At 48.4% G+C, this 23,191-nt stretch overlaps 1 protein-coding gene and 1 long non-coding RNA gene across 3 annotated transcripts in view; one reads left to right on the top strand and one right to left on the bottom strand.

Moving 5' to 3' along the window:
* CYFIP1 (cytoplasmic FMR1 interacting protein 1) overlaps positions 1-21,213 on the bottom strand; it is a 112,519-nt gene extending 91,306 nt beyond the window's left edge. Inside the window, exon 1 of one of the 2 annotated variants that reach the window (XM_063653087.1) lies at positions 21,080-21,213. The gene's annotated coding sequence lies outside the window, so the exon portion shown is untranslated. The remainder of the gene's footprint in view (positions 1-21,079) is intronic. The other variant, XM_063653086.1, reaches the window with a different exon arrangement.
* LOC134738235 (uncharacterized) lies at positions 16,250-19,686 on the top strand. The gene is made up of 3 exons (XR_010123836.1): positions 16,250-16,388; positions 17,318-17,354; positions 19,527-19,686. It is a non-coding gene; the product is annotated as an uncharacterized LOC134738235 (long non-coding RNA).
* Positions 21,214-23,191: the final 1,978 nt, after the last annotated feature.

Here is a 23,191-nt window from a genome sequence, read left to right as displayed (position 1 = left end):
GGCTGCAGCCCCTTCGGCCAAGGTCAGGCTGCCTCTGGGAGGGGTCTCCTAAGACCGAGTGGTCTCACAACCTCCTGACATCGCCCTCCCCCAAGCTTCGCTCTGATCCCCCAGGCGCCGCCAAACCTGCACTCACCTCTGCTTCTCTTCCTGTCACTCTCCTGCTCACGCTTTCACTGGTTCTCTCTGCCTACAGCTGTGGTTTTCAAACCACGCGCCATGAAACCCCAGAGTGCCCCAGGAGAGCAAGGGAGAGCAGTTCTGTCTTTATCTGTCAAATGTGTATGAAAAAAACTATTTGGATGCTAAAATAATTAATAAAAGGCAGAGATGGGATCCAGTATTCCACAGAATAAAGTCTCAATCGCTCACAGAACACCCAAGGGCCTCCCTCCGTCTCCCACACCCCTGGGCCATGGAGGACCTGCTGTGCCGTCCACCATTCCCACTGCCCCAGGTGGGGCTCTCAGGACAATGAGAACACGCACCTCAGCCCAGGGCTGGGCTGCCAGGCACACAGAGGAGCTCGGGGAAGCCCCACCAGCCCACCTGGCAGATGCCTGGGTTGGGTAGGGATCTGGCTGGTGGGAGGGGCTGTTTCTCTCCCACCTGTGTGCACCTGGGCAACACACAGCATAAACAATTAAGGAATGCTCCTCGACGACGGCCATTCCTTCATCTTTCACCCGGATCTAGTGCATGTTTAAAAGGCACAAAGGGAAGAAGACAGCGTTTCCCGCTCGACCTACTCTTTCTGTTAGAGCAGACCCACCCATGGTGGCCTCCGGGAGGACAGTCACACCACAGAGGGGGTGCTCCCACGCTCAGGAGAAGAGTGGGGGTCCCCATTCACAGATGCTGACACTGAGCCCAGAGGGGCAGGGAGGCTGCCGCAGCCCCGTGGCTTGCCTCACGTGCCTCAGTAGCGTGGCCCGCATGGCCGGGCAGTCCCGCCTGCTCAGGAGGCCATGGGCTCAGCTGGGCACCAGGCATGACCTCGGGCACTTGACAAAGCAATTCCACTGCTCGCCATTCTGGCTGGGGGTTCTCAGCCTGCTCTGATTCCTGCGTCTTGAAGGAAAGGGAACTGGCTGCCACCCACCTTATCACTGTGTCCGACAGACCGTGTATCTGCTGGGTCCTGCGGCACATGGCTGAGGAACAGGCGCCACGGGCGATCGAGCCCCGTGTTCCCCCTCCCCACCAGCCTCTCAGGTTCTCCTCTCAGGGCCCAGGAGGGTGCAGGTTGATGACCAAAGGCTACACGGCAGCCACCAGATCATCTTCACCCAGCATCCACACCTCCTGATGTGCCTGTTCTTCTTTCCCTGTCTCTCCCTCCCCCAGTAAGGACCTGAACCCCCGAATCCCCACCTGGCTGGCCTGGCTGTGGCCTGGCCCTGCCAGGGTCTGGCATAGCCCAGTAGCAGCTCAGCCCTTCTCCTGCACCAAGTGCACCCACAAGGAGCTGCAGGCTCCCCCACTGCGCCTGGCCTGTGGGCCGAGTGTCTCCCAGGTTCCCCCACTGCGCCCGGCCTGTGGGCAGAGTGTCTCCCGGGATCCCCTACTGCCTCCAGCCTGAGGTCAAGCCCATGACCTTAGCTACCACCTACACTACACCTCACTCCCCAATCTCTATCAAGGGTCCCGCTGTCAAGACACTTGGGCTGGAAACACCAGCATCAACCTCACCAGCTTCCTCTACAGGCACCAAGACACCTCACAGGTCCCACGCAGCAGGGTGGTCTGTGCCTTTGGGTGCCCCATTTCAGCGGGCTTGTGTTCTGGGATGTCCCAGGCACCTTGCTGGAGACGTCCTGCAGAGGCAGGAGCTCCATAAGCAGGCGGTGCCACAGAACATCCCCAGTGACTGTGAACCGACAGGGACCTAAGGGGGAGCTTCTCAGGTAAATCAGAATCCTGATCTTAAAGCCAGCTCCCTCCGGGTCTTCACGAAAACTGTGGGAAAGGCATCCAGGCCATTTAGCTGTCCATCAAAGGAACAAAAGCAGAGAGCAGCTCTTTCACTGAGGTCATACAAATCTCTTCCATCATTACAGCAACACCTGCACATCCAGAACATGTGAAGGAAACACCACCGGCCCATGCATGAACCACAGCCTGCTTCGGGGCGGCCCGCCCTCCTCCTGCTTAGGCATGAGACAAGCCTGACAGTACCACATCTGGGCAGAAAAGCCTGGAGTGTGTTTGCAGATGACTTTCCTAGCAGCACATCCCAGGAAGTTTCTTAGGTCACACAATGTCTCTAAAGCTGCAGGTGGCTTTGGGCCAGGTGCCCTCCTACAGGGGCCCACGAACAAGGTGGAGCCAGACAGCAGCATGGCACTTCCCAACAGAATCCAGAGGTCACTTCTGTTTTTATAATTTAATCTGAATGTTCTTTTAATTTGTATTTCTTTTATTTATTTATATTTTATTTATTTTTAAGATGGAGTCTCACTGTCACCCAGGCTGGAGTGCAAGTGGCATGATCTTGACTCGCTGCAACCTCCGCCTCCTGTGTTCAAGTGATTCTCCTGCCTCAGCCTCCCGAGAAGCTGGGATTACAGGCGCTCGCCACCACGCCGGGCTAATGTTTGTATTTTTAGTAGAGACGGGGTTTCACCATGTTGGCCAGGCTGGTCTCGAACTCCTGACCTCAAGTGATCCGCCGGCTTTGGCCTTCCAAAGTGCTGAGATTGCAGGCATGAGCCACTGCGCCTGGCCTTAATTTTCATTTCTTTTATTATCACTGAGATGAAACATATTTTTATGCATTAACCAGCTTGTTTTTCTTCTTTTTTGAGACAGGGTCTCACTGTCAACCAGGCCAAAGTGCAGTGATGTGATCACGGCTTACTGCAGCCTCGACTTCTCAGGCTCAAGTGATCCTCCCACTTCAGCCCCCCAAGTAGCTGGGACTACAGGTGTGCACCACCATGTCTGGCTAATTTTTTTGAATTTTTGTAGAGACAGAGTCTTGCCTTGTTGCACAGGCTGGTCTTGAACTCCTGAGCTCAAGTGATCCTCCAGCCTCGGCCTCCCAAAGATGCTGAAATTACAGGCACGAGCCACTTCCCCCTGCCTGTCTTTCTTCATTTGTAACTTGCCAGCTTGGGTTGTTTGCCTGTTTGTTTTTTTAAAATCCTTGGAATCTTGGTATTTTCTCCAGCAACTGACAGATGGACTTACTATACTAACAACGTTAAAGATATTAAAGCTTTGTGAGAATTGCTACAAAACTTTTTCCAGGTCAAGCTACTTTCTTTTTCATTTCACTTACTATTTTCTTCGAAACTAAGTTCTAACTTTTTATCATATTAGCCTTTCCCTTTGGAATTTCCTGTTTCACTTCTAAATTTACCAAGGAGGAAGAACTCTGCCAGCCCAGGCCCAGGGAAAGAAGCAGTTTCTAATCATAGCCCCAGTTTCTGCAAATTGCTGCGGCCACTATGGGAAGCCAAACAGCTGGTCAGGTGAGAAACAGTGTCAAGGCAGCACTACTATAGGTAATCTCAGAGAATTAATTTAAAAGTAATCTTGAGATCAATAAAAATTTCAGCAAACTGACTGGTAGTAGGATTTTTAAAACTGGGACTCAGATACATAATAATTCTTGGACTCTGACTTGCTCTCACCATAATTAGTAATGTTTAATGACATCAAAGACGTGCGAACCCACTGCCCACACCAAAAGGCAGAGTTCTGCTTGTGATCCACAGTGAGCCCTTGGTCTACACCCCCAGGCATCGATCCCCTGCTTTCTTCTGCATAAACTGTATCTCATCTATATTCTTTTTTTTTTTTTTTTTTTGAGACAGAGTTTTGCTCTTGTTGCCCATGCTGGAGTACACTGGTGCAATCTCAGCTCACCGCCACCTCCGCCTCCCTAGTTCAAGCTATTCTCATGCCTAAGCCTCCCGAGTAGCTGGGATTACAGGCGTGCGCCACCATGCCCGGCTAAATTTTGTTATTTTTTTTTTAGTACAGACGGGGTTTCTCCATGTTGGTCAAGCTGGTCTCGAACTCTCAACCTCAGGTGATCCACCTGCCTCGGCTTCCCAAAGTGCTGAGATTACAGACGTGAGCCACTGCACCCGGCCATAGCTCATCTATATTCTTAAAAAGCACCTTTTAGTTGAGTTGTTACAAAAAGGATATCATCTATATATCGTCACCTGACCTATTCATACTGGGCCCACTGCTATTACGAGACGCATGCACACTGCCAGGCGGTGCTCCTGAAGCACCATGTTGACGTGTGCGTGCTATAACACCTAACCAACAAACCAGGCTACATGTCCTGTCTCCTGCTGCTCAGAACCAACGCCGTTTGCAGACACTTGGCTGTCATGACCTGTGAGGAACATTCTTACACATGAATAACTGGGCAACACATGCTCCAGCACAAGGCTCGGCAAGTGTTTTCTAAACAGGGCCAGCAGTGGACAAGTATCCTGTGGCACACAAGAGAACATCCTCATTCTTAGGAAACAGTCACTGATGTGTCTAGAGGTAAAGGGCCTCAAGTGGAGAGAGAAGTGTTTGAATTGTGTTCTTTGTCTTATTTTTATTTTTGCAATGTTTTGTAAGTTTGAAGTTATTTAAAATGAGTAAGAAAGGCCGGACGCGGTGGCTCACGCCTGTAATCTCAGCACTTTGGGAGGCAGAGGCGGGCGATCACCTGAGGTCGGGCATTTGAGACCAGCCTGACCAATATGGAGCAACCCCGTCCCTACTAAAAACACAAAATTAGCCGGGCATGGTGGGAGATGCCTGTAGTCCCAGCTACTCAAGAGGCTGAGGCAGGAGAATCGCTTGAATCCAGGAGGTGGAGGTTGCAGTGAGCCAAGATCGTGCCATTGTACTCCAGCCTGGGCAACAAGAGCAAAACTCTGTCTCAAAAATAACATAACATAACATAACATAACATAACATAACATAAGAAAAAATGAAATATCCCCCTGAAAACTTTTTGTGAACATAAGGGAAAGGAATGGGAAACATCTCAAACAGACTTGCCCCGACTCTTCGAGCGGAAGTGTGTTTTGGTCGCCCCTCACTCCTATGGCCCCGGGCAGGCTAGACGCTGGCACATATCGCAGGCTGAACCCATCTCACCAGCCAGAGCACAGCCGCAACATGCCCGCGTCTGCCCAGAGGAAGGTTTTGCCCAGAGTCACGCACTCCTGGGCAGAAAGCTTCTAACCCCCAGTTGTGAGAGGTGCCTGGACACCATGCCTTTGTAAGGACGGCTTGTAGAAAGGACCTTCCAGGCCCAGTCAGCCCCGGGAGTAAACATCAGTGTTATAATGAGAATGCTCCAGATCATTGCAAAAGAGCTGGGTTTTGTTTTTTGTGGATGGGCCAAACTAATTTATTATGAGACAGAAACTATGGATTGGAATGTTTTTATATAAATTAAGGTATTGTTGACAAATAAAAATTGTATATATTTACCACATACAATGAGAGGTTTACATATATGCATACCTTGTGGAATGGTTAAATCGAGCTATTATGCATATCTATCACTTCACATACTTTTTTTTTTTTTTTTCCTTTCTGGAGCAAGAACAGCTACTTTCCCAGCCAGGTGATGAGCTTAAAATATGTGAACCCTACCCCACCCCCATGCAGAGTGAGTCCACTCCTCCTCATCCCCCACCCCCCACACACACACACAACTGGCGGCCCCACCAGCAGACTCCGCAACCTCATCACTCACACACACTCACACACACACACACCCCCGGCAGCCCTGCCAGCAGACTCCACAGCCTCCTCATCACACACACACACACACACACACACACACCAGCCTCCTCAACACACACACACACACCCACACACACACCCACACCCGGCAGCCCAGCCAGCAGACTCCACAGCCTGGAAGGCAGGAAGCAGCCTCCAGCCCCAGCAAGAAGGCAGGTCTCGGCCTTTGGCTGACCTCGGCCACGATGCCCCAAGCCAGGAGGGCAGTTTCCCCTGCCTGGCAGCTCCGCGGGGAGTCGGGAACCAAGTGCAGCCGGCAAAGATGCCATGAGCACCGGAGACACAGGGCTCCATGTTCCCTCCAGGAAAAAGGGACCCCACCCTGTCCTCAATCACCTTTAACACCAGCACATCTCAGCCGCCTGCACTTCGTGAAGCCTTGGAGTGTCTGAGCTCATTCAACCCCTTCTTTAGAGATGGCGAAATTGAGGTCCAGAGAAAGTGATTTGTCCAAATTCACAGAGCCCAGGAGACGGATTCCAAGCCCAGCCCCGTCTGCCTGCCCGGATGGGTTATCTGCAGCGACCCCCATTCCACTCTCTGCTTCTATGAGCTCAAATTTTCTCGATTCCACACAGAAATCAGGTCATGCAGTATCTGTCTTTCTGGGCCTGGCTTATTTTACTAAGCGTAATGTCTTCCAGGTTTATCCTTGTCACAAATGACAGAATTTCCTTCTTTTTAAAGGCTGAATAGTATTCCATTGTGTGTGTGTGTGTATACACATATATTAATAAACATATCAACATATAGGTAACGCAAAAAGGGCTAGATTTTACTTAAAAATACTCTAAACTTAAAATTACTTAAAAATACCCTAAATTACCGGCTGGGTGCGGTGGCTCACGCCTGTAATCCCAACACTTTGAGAGGCCAAGGCAGGCACATCACCTGAGGTCAGGAGTTCCAGACCAACCCGGCCAGCATGGCGAGACCTCATCTCTACTAAAAATACAAAAATTAGCCAGGTGTGGTGGCATACGCCTGTAATCCCAGCTACTTGGGAGGCTGAGGCAGGAGATTCGCTTGAACCTGGAAGGCGGAGGTTGTGGAGGGCTGAGATGGTGTCACTGTACCATTTCTATGTTTACGTAAGCTTGGATACACAAACACTCTTAACCACAGCATTCACCGCAGTGACACATTGCACAGGCATGTGGCCTGGGAGCAACAGGCTCTACCGTGCAGCCCGCTGTGCAGCAGGCAGTACCATCTGGGTGTGTGTAAATGCCCTTTATGATGCCCACACAACGACAGAAGTGCCTAACGATGCACTTCTCAGAACATATCCTTGTTGGTAAGTGATGCGTGACTGTGATTCCTTGGAATGAGAGAAGCAAATACTAGACCACCTGTATTTTTATCTAACAGGGATAAGGAATTAGGCTTCCCTAGTAGTGGACACACCAGGCCCCAGCCTCTTCCCTCTGCCCTGGTGTCCCCAGAGAAGCAGGAGCCCATGGCTCTGAGAGTTCAGAGGTGCCCCATCAACAAGGGCTTGGCCCAGCGGATCAAAGGCGATAATGAAGAGCCCACGTTTCAACGAAACAAACTGTTATGGGCTGAACTGTGTCCCCTCAAAATTCATGTGTTGAAGCCTTAACCCCCAGGACCTCAGAATGCCTCCATTCTTTACAGAGATAATTAAGTTAAAATGAATCCATCAGGGTGGGCCCTCATCCAATAGGGCTGGGTCCTTATAAGACAAGGAGATTAGGTCGGGTGCAGTGGATCACGCCTGTAATCCCAACACTTTGGGAGGCCGAGGCAGGTGGATCACCTGAGGTCAGGAGTTCGAGACCAGCCTGACCAACATGGAGAAACCCCATCTCTACTAAAAAAAAAATACAAAATTAGCAGGGCGTGGTGATGCGGGCCTGTAATCCCAGCTACTCGGGAGGCTGAGGCAGGAGAATCACTTGAACCCGGGAGGCGGAGGTTGCAGTGAGCCCAGATCGTGCCACTGCACTCCAGCCTGGGCAACAAAAGCAAAACTCCGTTTCAAAAAAAAAAAAAAGACAAGGAGATTAGGACACGGATGCACACAGAGAGAAGACCACGCAAGGAAGCAGGGAGAGGACGGCCATCTGCAAGCCAAGGAGACAGGCCACAGAGGGAACCAACCTGCCCACACTGTGATCTTGGATGTCCAGCCTCCAGAACTGTGAGCAAATACTATGTCTGTGGTGAGGCCACCCAGTCGCTGGTACTGTGTTTTGGCAGCCTTAGCAGATAAATACACAAAGGCTTAGGAGGGGTTTGTTCCTGCCGGGGATAAAGAAGGACCTGAGTTGTGGCCAACAACAGGCTGCAGAAAGGCAATGCCATCCTGAAGATTTCTCAACTAAGAGTCTGCACCCATGACAGCCCACCGAGACCCTCGCTCCGAGTTTGTGGAGAAAGGGAACCCACTTGGCAGCATGTGGAAAGACCCCACGATGAGCAGCAGACACAGCAACGCTGCCTCCCACATCTCGACAGCATCCATGTAAGACTCGCTAGCATCTGGTGCACACACTTTATGAGACAGCAGCAGCCAGAATAGACAGCTTTACGTTTATGAACACACAGACAGACAGCGGCGCATGTTCAGAGACGCCGAGGGGACGCCGCGGTTCCCAAAATCACCTCTGCCTTTTTTTTTTTCTGCAGGGGAGCCAATAAAAAAAGCTGATAAAAATGAAAAGAGAATACTTAATAAGTATGCATGATTTATTTAAACTTTTCCAAGCAAGCTGAGGTACCTGGATACCTGAAGCACTGGCTCTACCATTCGGCTGGGACATGGGACAAGGAGGCAGTGCTCTCCTATCGCCCCTTCCCAGGAGCTGCTGGCAGCAACAGGCTATGGACTACAATGCACAGGTCACCCACCACCTGTTTATAAATCTTGGAGAGTCTTCCTGAAAAGTGACAATGGCCTGGACAGGGCCTGACTAAGCCCTGCTGGCTGAGGGGCTCAGGACAGGTGACTTCAGAGCACGCTCCCAGATCTCACTAAATGAAATCACAGAGTTCCTATCGTACTTTCCACCATGCAGTCTTGGCTAAGTCTGCAGGCGTGCGGCCGACATATGTGAAGAGGAAGAACTCAGGGCACCTGAACCTTTCCTGCGCACAGTGTGTGGGAAGACATGTGCCGGCCTGCGTCTTCACACACACTTCCAGGGCCACAGCCTGCAGCTACAACATAGCACGTCTGCCCTCCATCTGGGCCTGGGATAGGATCAGGGCAACCAAGAGCTCCAGAGGCTTCTCAGGTGCCCGTCACAGGTCACAGTCAATTCCACGTGACCAGTGAGGTCGGCCTGAAATGTGTGACTGAAATATAAGAAGGCCGGGCATGGTGGCTCCTGTAATCCCAGCACTTTGGGAGGTTGAGGTGGGAGGATCACTTGAGCCCAGGAGTTCACGACCAGCCTGGGCTACATAGTGAGACCCCATCTCAAAAAGAAAAGAACTCAGCACTCTGGGAGGCTGACATAGGCAGATCACTTGAGGTCAGGAGTTTGAGAACAGCCTGACCAATATGGTGAAACCCCGTCTCTACTAAAAACACAAAAATTAGCCAGGCGTGGTGGCACATGCCTGTAATCCCAGCTACTCAAGAGGCTGAGGCAGGAGAATCGCTTGAACCAGGGAGGTGGAGGTTGCAGTGAGCCAAGATAGCGCCACTGCACTCCAGCTTGGGCGACAGAGTGAGACTCCATCTCAAAAAATAAATAAATAAATAAATAAATAAACCGCAAGTTACTTAAATACAAAATAAAAATCAATCCCTGTGATGGTTGCTTTTATGTGTCAACTTGGCCAGGCCATGGTACCCAGTTTTTGGTCCAACTCCAATCTAAATGTTGCTATGAAAGTACTTTTTAGATGAGATTAACATCTATACCAGTAGACTCTGAATGAAACAAATTACCCTCCATAATTTGGGTGGGCCTCATCCAACCAGTTGAAGGCCTTGAAAGAAAAAAGACTGACCTCTCCTAAGAAAGAGGGAATCTTGCCTCCAGGCTGCCTTCAACATCAACTCTTCCCCGGGTCTTTAGCCTATTGGCCTGCCTTGCAAACGTTGGACTTGCCAGCCTCTACCATTGTGAGTCAGGTCCTTAAAGTAAATCTCTCTAGATGCACATCCACACGTATCCTGCTGCTTCTCTTTCTCTGGAGAACCCTGACTAATACATCACCTCTACCACCTCCACACCCTGTCATCACGACAAACAAGAAAACACAACTTGTGCATATGAAAACCTTATCCCTGTGGTCTCCTTGACAGGAACAAGGCTACCTCTCGAGAGTCTGTGAAGTTTTTGTACATATGCACAAGTCTGCTCAATTTAACACACACAGTTATTCAATGATCTCTGGGGGCAGCTGGCCCCAGTGAGCCATGAGTCCAGGTGGTGTTAAGGCTCACTGGTTTCATGGAGACTGTTCCTTCTAGGAACAGCTTAAGAAGTTGAGCTTTGGACAGGGATTCAAATGTAATGCAGAACTTCACCACTTCAGCTGTGGGGCTATGTGGTTCTTCAGAGCAAGCACACCTCCTTCTGTGAGTATCTTCAAGGACAAATCAACACTCATCCCCACTGTCCTGGCCAGGAAAACATGACTGCAAAGAGTGACCACACAGGCTCTGAGCATCAAATTTTGGCTATAGAATCAGGTTTCAAGATGAAACCCACTGCTTTCAGAGTGTTCTGGGGTTTTTTCCCCCTCCCCTGTGATGCAAAATCTCTGAATGTGAAGGGGAAAGCAAAGAACAGGGCATGACAAGGTCACAGCGGCTATCACTGTACATCTGTCTTATTCCCATCTAAAAAAGCTGGGAGCCACAGTTCAACAGACATCACCTCTGCCCCCATGGAAGGCCAAGCCACAGCCCACGGCATGGGCTGTGAGTGAAGGAAATACAGTCGTAAGAAAGTTGGAGGGGGAGCGACCAGGAAAACAAATGCCCAGTGAGCTTGTGCTGAATAGCACAGATGCACATCAGGCTTAAACCAACACAATGGTGAAAAACACATTGCTAATTTCTTGAGACCATATTCTAGGAGGCTTTTAACACAAAAAAATTCATACAAATGCAAATCTTGTCCCTGGAATACTCTGAAATCCTTCTATTAGATAACCCTCCTATTAGAAATCAGGCCGGAGCTGCTGTGGCCATCAGCTCTCTGGATATAAGACATAAAGAGAACAAATAACACAATGACAGATGTAAATCCCACTACATACATATTTGCATTAAATGTAAATGAACAAGATACTCAAATCAAAAGGCAGAGATTTACAGAGTAAACAGAAAACATGAACCAACTATATGCTATCCACTAGAAACACATTTTAAATATAAAAATACAAGTACGGTGAAACTAAAAGAATGCAAAAGGACATACTATGCAAAGAGTAACCAAAAGAGAGAGAAGTGGCAATACTAACATTAGACAAGTATTAGACAAAACGGACCTGCGGACAAAAATTACTACAAACATTATGATAAAAAGGTCAGTCCCTCTGTGCCTCATAACACATGAAACTCTGGATGACATGATCTTATATGTAGTAAATCCCAAAGATTCCATAATAATTATTAATTAGAGCTAATAAACGAATTCAGGGAAGTTGCAGGATACAAAAGCAACATGTCAAAATCAGTTGCATTTCCATATTTTAGCAATGAACAATCCTAAAAGGAAATTAATTCCATGTACAACAGCATCCAAAAGATGAAGAATAAATGTAGTGTAAATGAATTTTACTTATTCAAGTTATTAATCTCAAAATGGCTAAATACAAGTTTCAATTTAAAAAAATATAACCAAGGAGGTGAAAGACTTACACACTAAAAAATATAAAACACTGCTGAAATTAAATACAAATAAATAGAAAGACACCTTTGTTAATGGATTGGAAGACAAAATATAGTTAAGATGACAATACAATCCAAAGCCTTCTAAAGACTCAATGCAATCCCTTTAAAAATTCCAACAGCACTTTGTTTTTGCAAAAATAACCCATTTTAAAATTCATAGGAATCTCCGAGAACCCAGAATAGCCAAAGCAATCTTGAAAAAGATGAACAAAGTTGGAGACTTCACTCCTTTTTATTTCAAAACTTACCATAAAGCTACAGTAATTGAAACAGTGTGGCACTGGCATAAAGAAAGGCATACTGGCCAATTAAACAGAATAAAGAACCCAGACATAAACCTTCACATATGTGGTCAAATGATTTTCAACAATGATGTCAAGATCATTCAATGGAAAAAGAATAGTCTTTTCAACAAATTGTGTTAGGAAAACTGAATATCCACACATACATGAATTATGTTGGACCATTACCTTATATAATATACAGAAAAGTTAATTTGGCCGGGTGTGGTGGCTCACTCCTGTAATCCCAGCATTTTGGGAGGCCGAGTCAGGCAGATCACGAGGTCAAGAGATCGAGACCATCCTGGCTAACATGTTGAAATCCCGTCTGTACTAAAAATACAAAAAATTAGCTGGGTGTGGTGGCGGGGGCCTGTAATCCCAGCTCCTAGAGATGCTGAGGCAGGAGAATGGCTTGAACCCAGGAGGCGGAGCTTGCAGTGAGCCAAGATTGTGCCACCGCACTCCAGCCTAGGCGACAGAGCAAGACTCTGTCTCAAAAAAAAACCAAACAGACAAAAAAAAAGAAAAGTTAATTCAAAACAGATCAACAGCCTAAACATCGGATCTAAAACTATAAAACTCTTAGAAGAAAACAGGAGAAATGCTTCATGACATCAGATTTGGCAATGATTTATTGGATATGACACCAAAACACTGGCAACAACAGAATTAATAGACCAGGTGCTGTTGCTCACATCTGTAATCCCAACACTTTGTGAGGATGAGGTGGGAGGATCACTTGAGCTCAAGAGTTCAAGACTAGCCTGGGCAACACAGCTAGACCTCATCCCTACTAAAAAATAAAATAAGGCTGGGCGTGATGGCTCACGCCTGTAATCCCAGCACTTTGGGAGGCCAAGGCAGGCAGATCGCTTGAGGTCAGGAGTTCCAGACCAGCCTGACCACCATGCAGAAACCCTATCTCTGCTAAAAATACAAAATTAGCCGGGCGTGGTAGTGGGCGCCTGTAATCCCAGCTACTCAGGAGGCTGAGGCAGGAGAACCGCTTGAACAGGGAGGCAGAGGTTGCGGTGAGCCAAGATTGCGCCATTGCACTCTAGCCTGAGCAAAAAGACCAAAACTCTGTCTCAAAAAAAAAAAAGTAAAAAGAAAAAGAAAATAAATAAAATAAAAAGTAGCTGCACATGGTGGCTTACACCTGTAGTCCCAGACACTCAGGAGGCTGAAGTGGGAGGATCGCTTGAGCCCAGGATATCAAAGCTGCAGTGAGCCATGACTGCACCACTGAACTCCAGCCTGGGTAACAGCCTGGGTAACTCATCTCAAAAAACAAATAAACAATAGATAGTACCCAAAGCAATCTACAGATTCAAAGCAATCTACAGATTCAAAGCAATCTACAGATTCAATGCAATCTACAGATTCAATGCAATCTCTTATCAAAATACCTACCATATTCTTCATACAAACAGAAAAAGAAATCCTAAAATTTGTGTGGAACCACAAAAGACTTGGAATAGCAAACGCTATCCTGAGCAAAAGAACAAGGCTGGAGGCATCACACTACCTGACTTCAGAATATACTACAGAGGCTGGCCATGGTGGCTCCCGCCTGTAATCCCAGCACTTTGGGAGGCTGAGGTGGGCGGATCACCTGAGGGCAGGAGTTCAAGACCAGCCTGGCCAACATGGTGAAACACCGTCTCTGCTAAAAACACAAAAATTAGCTGGGTGTGGTGGCGCACACCTGTAATCCCCAGCTACTCAAGAGGCTGAGGCAGGAGAATCGCTTGAACCCAGGAGGCGGAGGTTGCAGTGATCCAAGATTGCGCCATTGCACTCCAGCCTGGGTGACAGAGTGAGACTCCGTCTCAAAAACAAAAAACAAAAAAAAAAAACTACAGAGATATAGTAACCCAAACAGCACACTATTGGCATAAACACAGACACATAAACCAATGGAACAGAATAGAGCCTGGAAATAAACGCATGCATTTACAGCCCACTGATTTTTAACAAAGGTGCCAAGAACACACAATGAGAAAAGGATAGGTTCTTCAATAAACGGTGTTGAGAAAACTAGATACACACATACAGAAGAATAATATCAGACCTGGCTTCTCAACATAGACAAAAATCAACCCGAAATGAATTAAAGAGTTAAATGTGGCCAGGTGTGGTGGCTCAGCCTATAATCCCTGAGAAGCCCAGGCAGGGGGATCACCTGAGCTCAGGAGTTTGAGACCAGTCTGGGCAACAAGGTGAAACCTCATTTCTATAAAAAAACACAAAAATTAGGCGGTGGCTCACGCCTGTAATCCCAACACTTTGGGAGGCTGAGGCAGGAGGATCACTTGAGGTAAGGCGTTTGAGACTAGTCTGGCCAACATGGTGAAACCCTGCCTCTACTAAAAATACAAAAATTAGCCGGGCATGGTGGTGCACACCTGTAATCCCAGCTACTCAAGAGGCTGAGACAGGAGAATCGTTTGAACCTGGGAGGCAGAGGTTGCGGTGAGCCAAGATCGCGCCACTGCTCTCTAACCTGGGCGACAGAGTGAGACTCCGTCTCAAAAAAAAAACAAAACAACAAACAACCAAAATTTAGCCAGGCATGATGGTGCACACCTGTAGTGCCAGGTACTGGAGAGGCTGAGGTGGGAGAATCGCTTAAGCCCAAAAGGTCAAGGATGCAGTAAGCCATGATTGCCCCACCGCATTCCAGCCTGCGTGACAGAACGAGACCTTGTCCAAAAAAAAAAAAAAAAAAAAAAAAAAAAGGTGGGGAGAAGAAACTCCCTAACCATTAGCAGTTATTCTCACTTTTTCTATCTGTTCTGCACTGATCCTCTCTCCCCTGCTTTCTGGCCCCAGGCAATCACCTGTCTACTTTCTGTCTCTGTGTATTTGCCTATTCTGGACTTTCCCTCTTGTATCTAACTGTAAATGTGTATCCTTTGACCAACATCTTCCTCTCTCCCCTTCCGCCAGCCACCCCAGCCTCTGGTAACCACCATTCTGCTCTGTCCTTCTGTGGCATCAGCGTTTTCAGATTCCACATATGAGTGAGATCGCGCAGTACTTGTCTTTCTGTGCCTGGCTTATTTTGAGGCAATAAAGTCTCAAAAGCAAAGGCCACAAAAGAAAAAATAGACAAATGGGATTACATCAAACTAAAAAGGTTCTGCACAGCAAAGGAATCAATCAACAAAGTGACAATCTACAGAATGCAAGAAAATATCTGCAAACCACATAACTAATAAGGGATTAATAATGAAAATATACAAAGAATTCAAACAACTCAATAGTAAAAGATCTGAATGGATATTTCTCAAAATAAGGTGTACAAGTGGCCAACAGGTATATGAAAAAATGCTCAACATCGCTAATCATCAGGGAATCCAAATCAAAACCACAATGAGCTATCACCTCACACCTGTCAGACTGGCTCTTGTCAAAAAGGCAAAAGATAACAAATGTTGTCCAGGGTGTGGAGAAAAGGAAACCCTTGTACACTGTTGGTGGAGATATAAATCAGTATAGCCATTGTAGAAAACAGTGCCGGGGGTTCCTCAAAATATTAAAAATAGAACTACCATATGACCCAGCAACACCACTATTGGGTATATATCTAAAAGAAATGAAATCCATATGTCCAAGAGACCTCTGTACCCCACGTTTATTGCAGTACCTTTCACAACAGCCAAGACATGGAATCAACCTAACTGTCCATCAACAGATGAGCAAGGCCGGGCCTGGTGGCTCACATCTGTAATCCTAGCACTTTCAGGAGGAAAGGATTGCTCCAGCCCAGGAGTTCAAGACCAGCCTGGGCAACACAGTGATACCCCATCTCCATTTAAAAAATAATTAAAATTAAAAAAACAAAAACAGGCCGGACACGATGGCTCACGCCTGTAATCCCAGTACTGGGAGGCCGAGGCAGATGAATCACTTGAGGCCAGGAGTTCGAGACCAGCCTGGCCAACACGGTGAAACCCCTTCTCTACTAAAAATGCAAAAAAATTAGTCAGGCTTGATGGCACCTCCTGTAATCCCAGGTACTTGGGAAGCTGAGGCATGAGAATCACTTGAACCCAGGAGGCAGAGGTTGCAGTAAGCTGAGATCACACCACTGCACTCCAGCCTGGGTGACAGAGTGAGACCCTGTCTCAAAACAAACAAAAACTGGATTATGGTGATGGTTACACAGCTCCAGAAATCTTCTAAAAATTACTGTACAGTTGTCCCTGAAACAACACGTGTTTGAACTATGCGGGTCCACTTATTTGCAGACTTTTTCCAGTAAAAGTTACACGGTGTATGCCTGCCTCTCTAGCCCCTCCTTCCACCTCCTCCACTTCTGCCTCTGCCACCCCCAAGACAGCAAAACCAACCCATCCACTTCCTCTTCCTTGGCCTGCTCACTGTGAGCTCTTTGAGGATGGAGACCTTTCTGATGATCCACTTCCACGTGATGAGTAGTCAGTTTATTTTCTCTTCCTCATGATTTTCTTAACAACATTTGCTTTTCTCTAGCTTACTTTATTATGAGAACACAGTATGTAATACATATAACTTACAAAATCTCTGTTAATCAACTGTTTATGTTATCAGTAAAGTTTCTGGTCAATAGCAGGCTATTCGTAGTTTTAACTTTTGGGAAGTCACGTAGTTTTAACTTTTGAGAAGTCAAAAGTTATACTTGTCCAGCCTGGACAACATGGTGAAATCCTGTCTCTACTAAAAACATAAAATTAGCCAGGCATGGTGGCGGGTGCCTGTAATCCCAGCTACTCAGGAGGCCAAAGCAAGAGAATCGCTTGAACCTGGGAGGCAGAGCTTACAGTGAGCCGAGACAGAGCGAGACTCCATCTCAAAAAAAACAAAACCAACAAAAAGAAAACAGTTACAGGCCGGGCTTGGTGGCCAACGCCTGTAATCCCAGCACTCTGGGAGGCAGAGGCGGGCGGATCACCTGAGGTCAGGAGGTCGAGATCAGCCTGACCAACACAGTGAAACCCCCTCTCTACTAAAAATACAAAATTAGCCGGGAGTGGTGGCGCATGCCTGTAATCCCAGCTACTTGGGAGGCCGAGGCAGGAGAATAGCTTAAACCCAGGAGGCAGAGGTTGCAGTGTGCCAAGATCGTGCCATTGCACTCCATCTTGGGCAATAAGAGCGAAACTCCGTCTCAAAAAAAGTTACACTCGGATTTTCAACTGCACAGGGGGTTGGCATCTCTAACCCCCTCATTCACAGGCCAGCCAACTGTATACTTAAAAGTAGGTGAATTTTACAAAGTAGGTATATTATTTATACAATTATAAATTTAACTTTCTAATTGTACATTGCTAGTACAGTAGTCCCCACTCACCTATAGTTTCATTATCTGCAATTTCTGTTTCCCCAGTTACAGCTGCCTGCAGTCAACTGCCCTCCAAAAATAGGTGAGTGCATACAAAGATATTTTGAAAGAGAGAACACATTTATATAACTTTTATTCAGTATATAATTATTCTATATTATGAACAGTTATTGTTGGTAATCTCTTACTGTGCCTAATTTGTAAATTAAGCTTTATCATAGGCATAGATGTATAGGGAAAAAAACCACAGTACACAAAGGGTTCTGTCTTATCTGAGGTTTCAGGCATCCATTGGAACATATTGTCCATGGATAACGAGGACTGTTGTAAACAGAAATAAGGTCAGCTTGTATAGTGTTGAGTTTGTATTTATCTCCCCATGGATAAGGGGCACTGCTGTATGTAGAAATAAGGTCGCCAGGCCGGGCACAGTGGTTCATGCCTATAATCCTAGCACTTTGGGAGGCTGAGGTGGGCGGATCACCTGAGGTTGGGAGTTCCAGACCAGTCTGACCAACATGGAGAAACCGTCCCTACTAAAAATACAAAATTAGCCGGACATGGTGGCACATGCCTATAATCCCAGCTACTCGGGAGGCTGAGGCAGGAGAATCGCTTGAACCCAGGAGGCAGAGGTTGCGGTGAGCCGAGATCGAGATCGCACCATTGCACTCTAGACTGGGCAACAAGAATGAAACTCTGTCTCAAAAAAAAAAAAAAGAAAAATAAGGTCACCTTCTGTGTGTTGACTTTGTATCTTGTGACCTTGCTAACCTCATTAATTAGTTCTAGTAGCTTTTTCATAGATTTCCTGGATTTTCTATGTAGATAATCATGTTGTCAGCAAAAAGGGACAATTTTTCCTTTCCAATTTGTATGCCTTTTATTTCTTTGTCTGATATTATTGCACTGGCTAAAATAAGGTTTTTAAATTATGTCAATGTAATTAATCCATGCTTTATCTACGGCCTCTAAGGGCTGGCTAAATTTTAATAGGAAAAACAATGAGAGTAGCTTGGACATGTTAGTTAAAACCTCACACTATAAAATATGTTTTGGCCGGGCGCGGTGGCTCACACCTGTAATCCCAGCACGTTGGGAGGCCGAGGTGGGTGGATCACCTGAGGTCAGGAGTTTTCGACCAGCCTGGCCAACATGGCAAAACCAACATGTACTAAAAATACAAAAATTAGCTGGGTGTGGTGGCAGGTGCCTGTAATCCCAGCTACTCGGGAGGCTGGGGCAGGAGAATTGCTTGAATCCAGGAGGTGGAAGTTGCAGTGAGCCGAGATCACACCATTGCACTCCAGCCTGGGCAACAAGAGCAAAACTCTGTCTCACAAAAAATAAAATAAAATAAAATAACATAAAATAACATAAAAGAAAAGAAAAGAAAGGAGAGAGGGAGGAGATGTTAGCTATTATTTAAACCCAAAGTCACCTTTAGCATTATAAACTTGAGTATGTGCACAAAGATACAGACACAAGCATTGACTGTAGTGGTGAAAAACAGTAAATAACTATAATGTCAATCAACAGGAGGCTGATAAAATTATGAAACATCCACACTACAGAATACTATAGTCATTTGGCCGGGCACAGTGGCTCATGCCTGTAATACCAGCACTTTGGGAGGCTGAGGCGGGCAGATCACTTGAGGTCAGGAGTTCAAGACCAGCCTGGGCAACATGGCAAAACCCTGTCTCTACTAAAAAGACAAAAATTAGCCGGGTGTGGTGGTGCGTGCCTGTAATCCCAGCTACTCAGGAGGCTGAGGTGGGAGAACCACCCGAACCCAGGAGGCAGAGGTTGTTGTGAGCCGAGTTTGCACCACTGCACTCCAGTCTGGGCCACGGAGCAAGACTCCGTCTCAAAAAAAAAAAAAAAAAAGAATACTATACGGTTATTTAAAAGATTGAGGGAAATCTGTGTGTATATACTATATATATCAACATGTAAAGATTACTAAGATCTTTAAGTAACCAAACATCATTAAGTGAAAAATGTATGATGATAATATATGCAATATGATCTCACTATGTTATTTAAAAAATTGCTTGTGCACAGAAAAGACTATTATACTACTTAGAAGTACCGAGGGAATTTCACTTTTAGTATACACGGTTCCATACTGTTTAATGTTTTTAATGAACTATAGTTTTGTAATTTTCCTCATCACTTTATCATTTTAGTCTCTCTCTCAGGCTGTATCTGAGAGCCACACTTTTCAGACCCTTGTATCTTTACTCTTCAGGGACAAACCAGAGCATAGCTGAATCTCCAACGCCTTATGCTAAGCGAAACAAGCCAGACTCCAAGCCCACATGTGACATTCTGGAATGGGCAAAGTAGGAGGACTGAGGAACAGACAGGTGGCTGCAAGAGCGGGGAGGAGAGAGGCTGCCTTCCTGAGTATCCTGACTGCAGTGGAAGTCACTACAGTCCACGCACCTGTTAAAGCTCACTGAACTGAACACCAAAAAGTGAATCTTACTATACGTAAAGTTTAAAATAAACTTAAAACACACACACAAACTTAGGGGATACATTTTCCTTGAGCGCAGCACTGACACCTGTCTTAACGCAGGAAACGTCCTCCGCCACGACTCCAGGGCGCCTCGGTCGCAGTGAGGGCACCAGCACTATCTCCCTACTGTCCCTACGAGTGCACACCTGCTACGGCCCGCGCCCACTCACAACGTGACTCGTTCTTCCAGGCTCCGTGCCTGTAGATCTAGACATCACTTGGAAAGCCGCTGGCCACCCGCAGGGAAAGGGCAGCATGCGTGGGGCCCCCGAGGGTCCCGGCCTGGCCGGGACTCTGTCGCAGCCACCAAGCTGTCAAGCATAGCAATGTGCGCACTGCACCGGGCATCACCGCGGCTCCGACCACGCCTCATTCCGGAGTCCGGCGGACGACTCCAAGAAACACCGCCGCTCCCGGCGCGGCCACGGTGCCCTCCGCCGCCAGAAAACAAACGCTCCCGAGCCTCAGTCCCCAGCGGCGACCACGCGGCGCTGGGCTCAATCAGCAGCCGCTCCCTGACTGGACTTAACAGCGGAGCTGACACCGTCCAGACGCCCCTCTCAGCTTAAAATACACTCCATCAACCCCGTTTCCCAATTATTCTTGCACCCTTCTTGTCACACCCACAATGTGCTGCAAATTAAGCTCACGCATTTCAGCCTTAAAATACACAATTCAGATGCTTGTGCGAAACAGTGGTGCCCCCGTAACAATCGCGCCTCCTTAACAAAGCCCAAAACTCCTCTCTCCAAGAATGCGCGGAATGGCTCCGCGGACCAGGCTCCCTCCGGTCCTCACAGGGGCACGAAACAAAAACGGGTTCATATCTTGCTGCGCGACCTTAGTGCAACATTAACAATCTGCCTGCTCCTTACTTTCCAACAAAAACGTTAAACACTAAGGTATTCCTTCCCCACTGGAGCTGTGCCACGTGCTGGGGCGCGGAATCCGGGATCCTGGGGCGCGGAATCCGGGATCCCGGGGCGCTAGGCGGGGAACGCGGGGGCGGGGAGCTCGGGGCCGAGGCCGAAAGGCCGGGGGCGCAGGGCCTGGGAAGCCAGTGCAGGGAATACGGGGACCTGGAGCCTGGGAGGCGCGGGAGCTCGGGGCCGGGACCTGGGGGACGCCGGGACCAGGACGATCCCGGAGGCCGCGCCGCCGGGGGGGGGGGGGGGGGCTTCCGTCCCGGCCCCGCCGCCGCCCTGGCCGGCCCAGGTTCCGAGGGGGACCCGGACCCCGCGGAGGCCGCAGGGCAGGCGCGGGCGAGCGGGGTTCCTCACCTGCGTCCGCGGCGGCTTGGGGGTCCTGGGCGGGCCCTGGGAGTTTCCCTGGCCGAGTGAGTCACTCGGGCTGGCCGGGAATGCGCCAGGAAACACCCGGCCTCCTCCCCTTCCTCCCGGGGCGGGGGCTCTCCCGGCTCGGCCTCTTCCTCCCGGCGCTCCTCCCTCCCAGCCGCGGCCCCGGCCGCTCCCTCCTCCCGGCGGGGCGTCCCCGGCCGGCCGGCCCCTTTCCCCACGCCGGCCGCCGAAGGTGTCCTTCCAGGCGGAGAGCCCCTGGTCACCTGCCGTTCTGGGTCACCTCAGCCTGCGCGGGACGGCGGGGTCGGGGCGGAGCGGGCGTGGGGTCCTCCCACGGGTCCGTCTGGCTCGGAGCGCGAAGGAACGGGGTCCGCACCCTGTCCCGGGGCTCTACCAGGTCAGGGCGGGGGGTGGCCTGAGCTGCGGAAGGAGCTCAGGGGGACACCCAGGGCGCCCGTGTGGCGCCGCCCCACCTGGCAGGAGGCGCTCACCTGCGCTCGTCGGGAGGGTTCCAGGCGCGGGTCCCAGCGGCAGGTCGGCGCGCAGAGCCCGCTGAAAACCCCCCCGGCCGGCCCCTGCGGCCCCATCGCCTGCGGGAACCAGGGGGCAAATCCGTGTGCAGACCTGCGAGAACGGCCGACGGAGGAAGACCTGATTTGAGCTCGTGCCAGAAAACAATCTTGAAAGGCCCGTGAAGAAACATACCTCACACGGAAACGCTGAGTGGAGTCAGCTGGTCACAGGCGTGTTTAGGAAAACTGCCCTAAACGCCCCGCTCAGCCCCAGCAACCTCACTCCTCCTTCACCCGCGACCCCTGGTTCTTAGGGAGAACCGGAAGGATGGGCATCAGATATTCTAGTCTGGTCTCTAGATTATGAAGGTTTGGTTACCCCCGCCTGTGCTCTGCGGTAAGGCAAAAAGCAGCAAATGGATCCTGACCAGCGGATTGAGACAGTCTACCAGTTGACTCAATGTTCGGAGATCACTTTCTCACATTCCTGCAAAACAGGGGCTTTGGATAACATTCTGGTTCCCAGTCCACACACTTTCAAATCAGCAGATTACTCCTTTTCTGTGCCTAGGGTGGAGTCTCAAAATTAGATTCCAAAGGTTTTTACATTGTAGATGACATGATAGAAGCCAAATTCAAGTTATACTCTGATAATTTAAAATATTGTAATCCCGGCCGGACGCAGTGGCTCACGCCTGTAATCGCAGCACTTTGGGAGGCCGAGGCGGGCGGATCACCTGAGGTCAGGAGTTCGAGACCACCCTGGCCAACATGATGAAGACCCTGTCTCTACTAAAAATACAAAAATTAGCCGGGCATGGTGGTGTGCGCCTGTAATCCCAGCTACTCGGGAGCCTGAGGCAGGAGAATCGCTTGAACCCAGGAAGTGGAGGTTGCAGTGAGCCAAGATCATGTCACTGTACTCCGGCCTGGGCGACAAAGCAAGACTCCGTCTTAAAATAATAAAATATTGTAATCCCTAGAGCAATTAATAAAAAATAATACAGCTAAAAATCCAAGAAAAGAGATAAAATAGAATACAAAAATATACTTGATCCAAAAGAAAGCAGGAAGGAAGGAGCTAAAAGCACATAAGAGACAAAGAGCAAGCAGTTAGACTTCAACCACATTAGTAATCACATTGAATGTAAATGGACTAAACATGTAATCCGTTTACTAACTGTAAATGGATTAAAACACAGAAATCGTCACATTGGATTAAAAACGAGACCCAAATATATTGTTTTAAGAAGACATAATTTTGGCCGGGCACAGTGACTCATGCCTGTAATCCCAGCACTTTCGGAGGCCAAGGCGGGTGGATCAGCTGAGGTCAGGAGTTCGAGATGAGCCTGACCAACATGGCAAAACCCCGTCTTTACTAAAAATACAAAATTAGCTGGGTATGGTGGCGCATGCCTATAATCCCAGCTACTCAGGAGAATGAGGCAGGAGAATCGCTTGCACCCGGGAGGCGGAGGTTGCAGTGAGCTGAGATTGCACCATTGAACTCCAGCCTAAGCAACAAGAGTGAAACCTGGTCTCAAAAAAAAAAAAAAAAAAAGGACATAATTTAAATATA

The sequence above is a fragment of the Pongo pygmaeus genome, chromosome 16, assembly GCF_028885625.2.
Source record: "Pongo pygmaeus isolate AG05252 chromosome 16, NHGRI_mPonPyg2-v2.0_pri, whole genome shotgun sequence".
NCBI lineage: Eukaryota > Metazoa > Chordata > Mammalia > Primates > Hominidae > Pongo > Pongo pygmaeus.
This window is presented reverse-complemented; position numbering and strand designations above follow the sequence as displayed.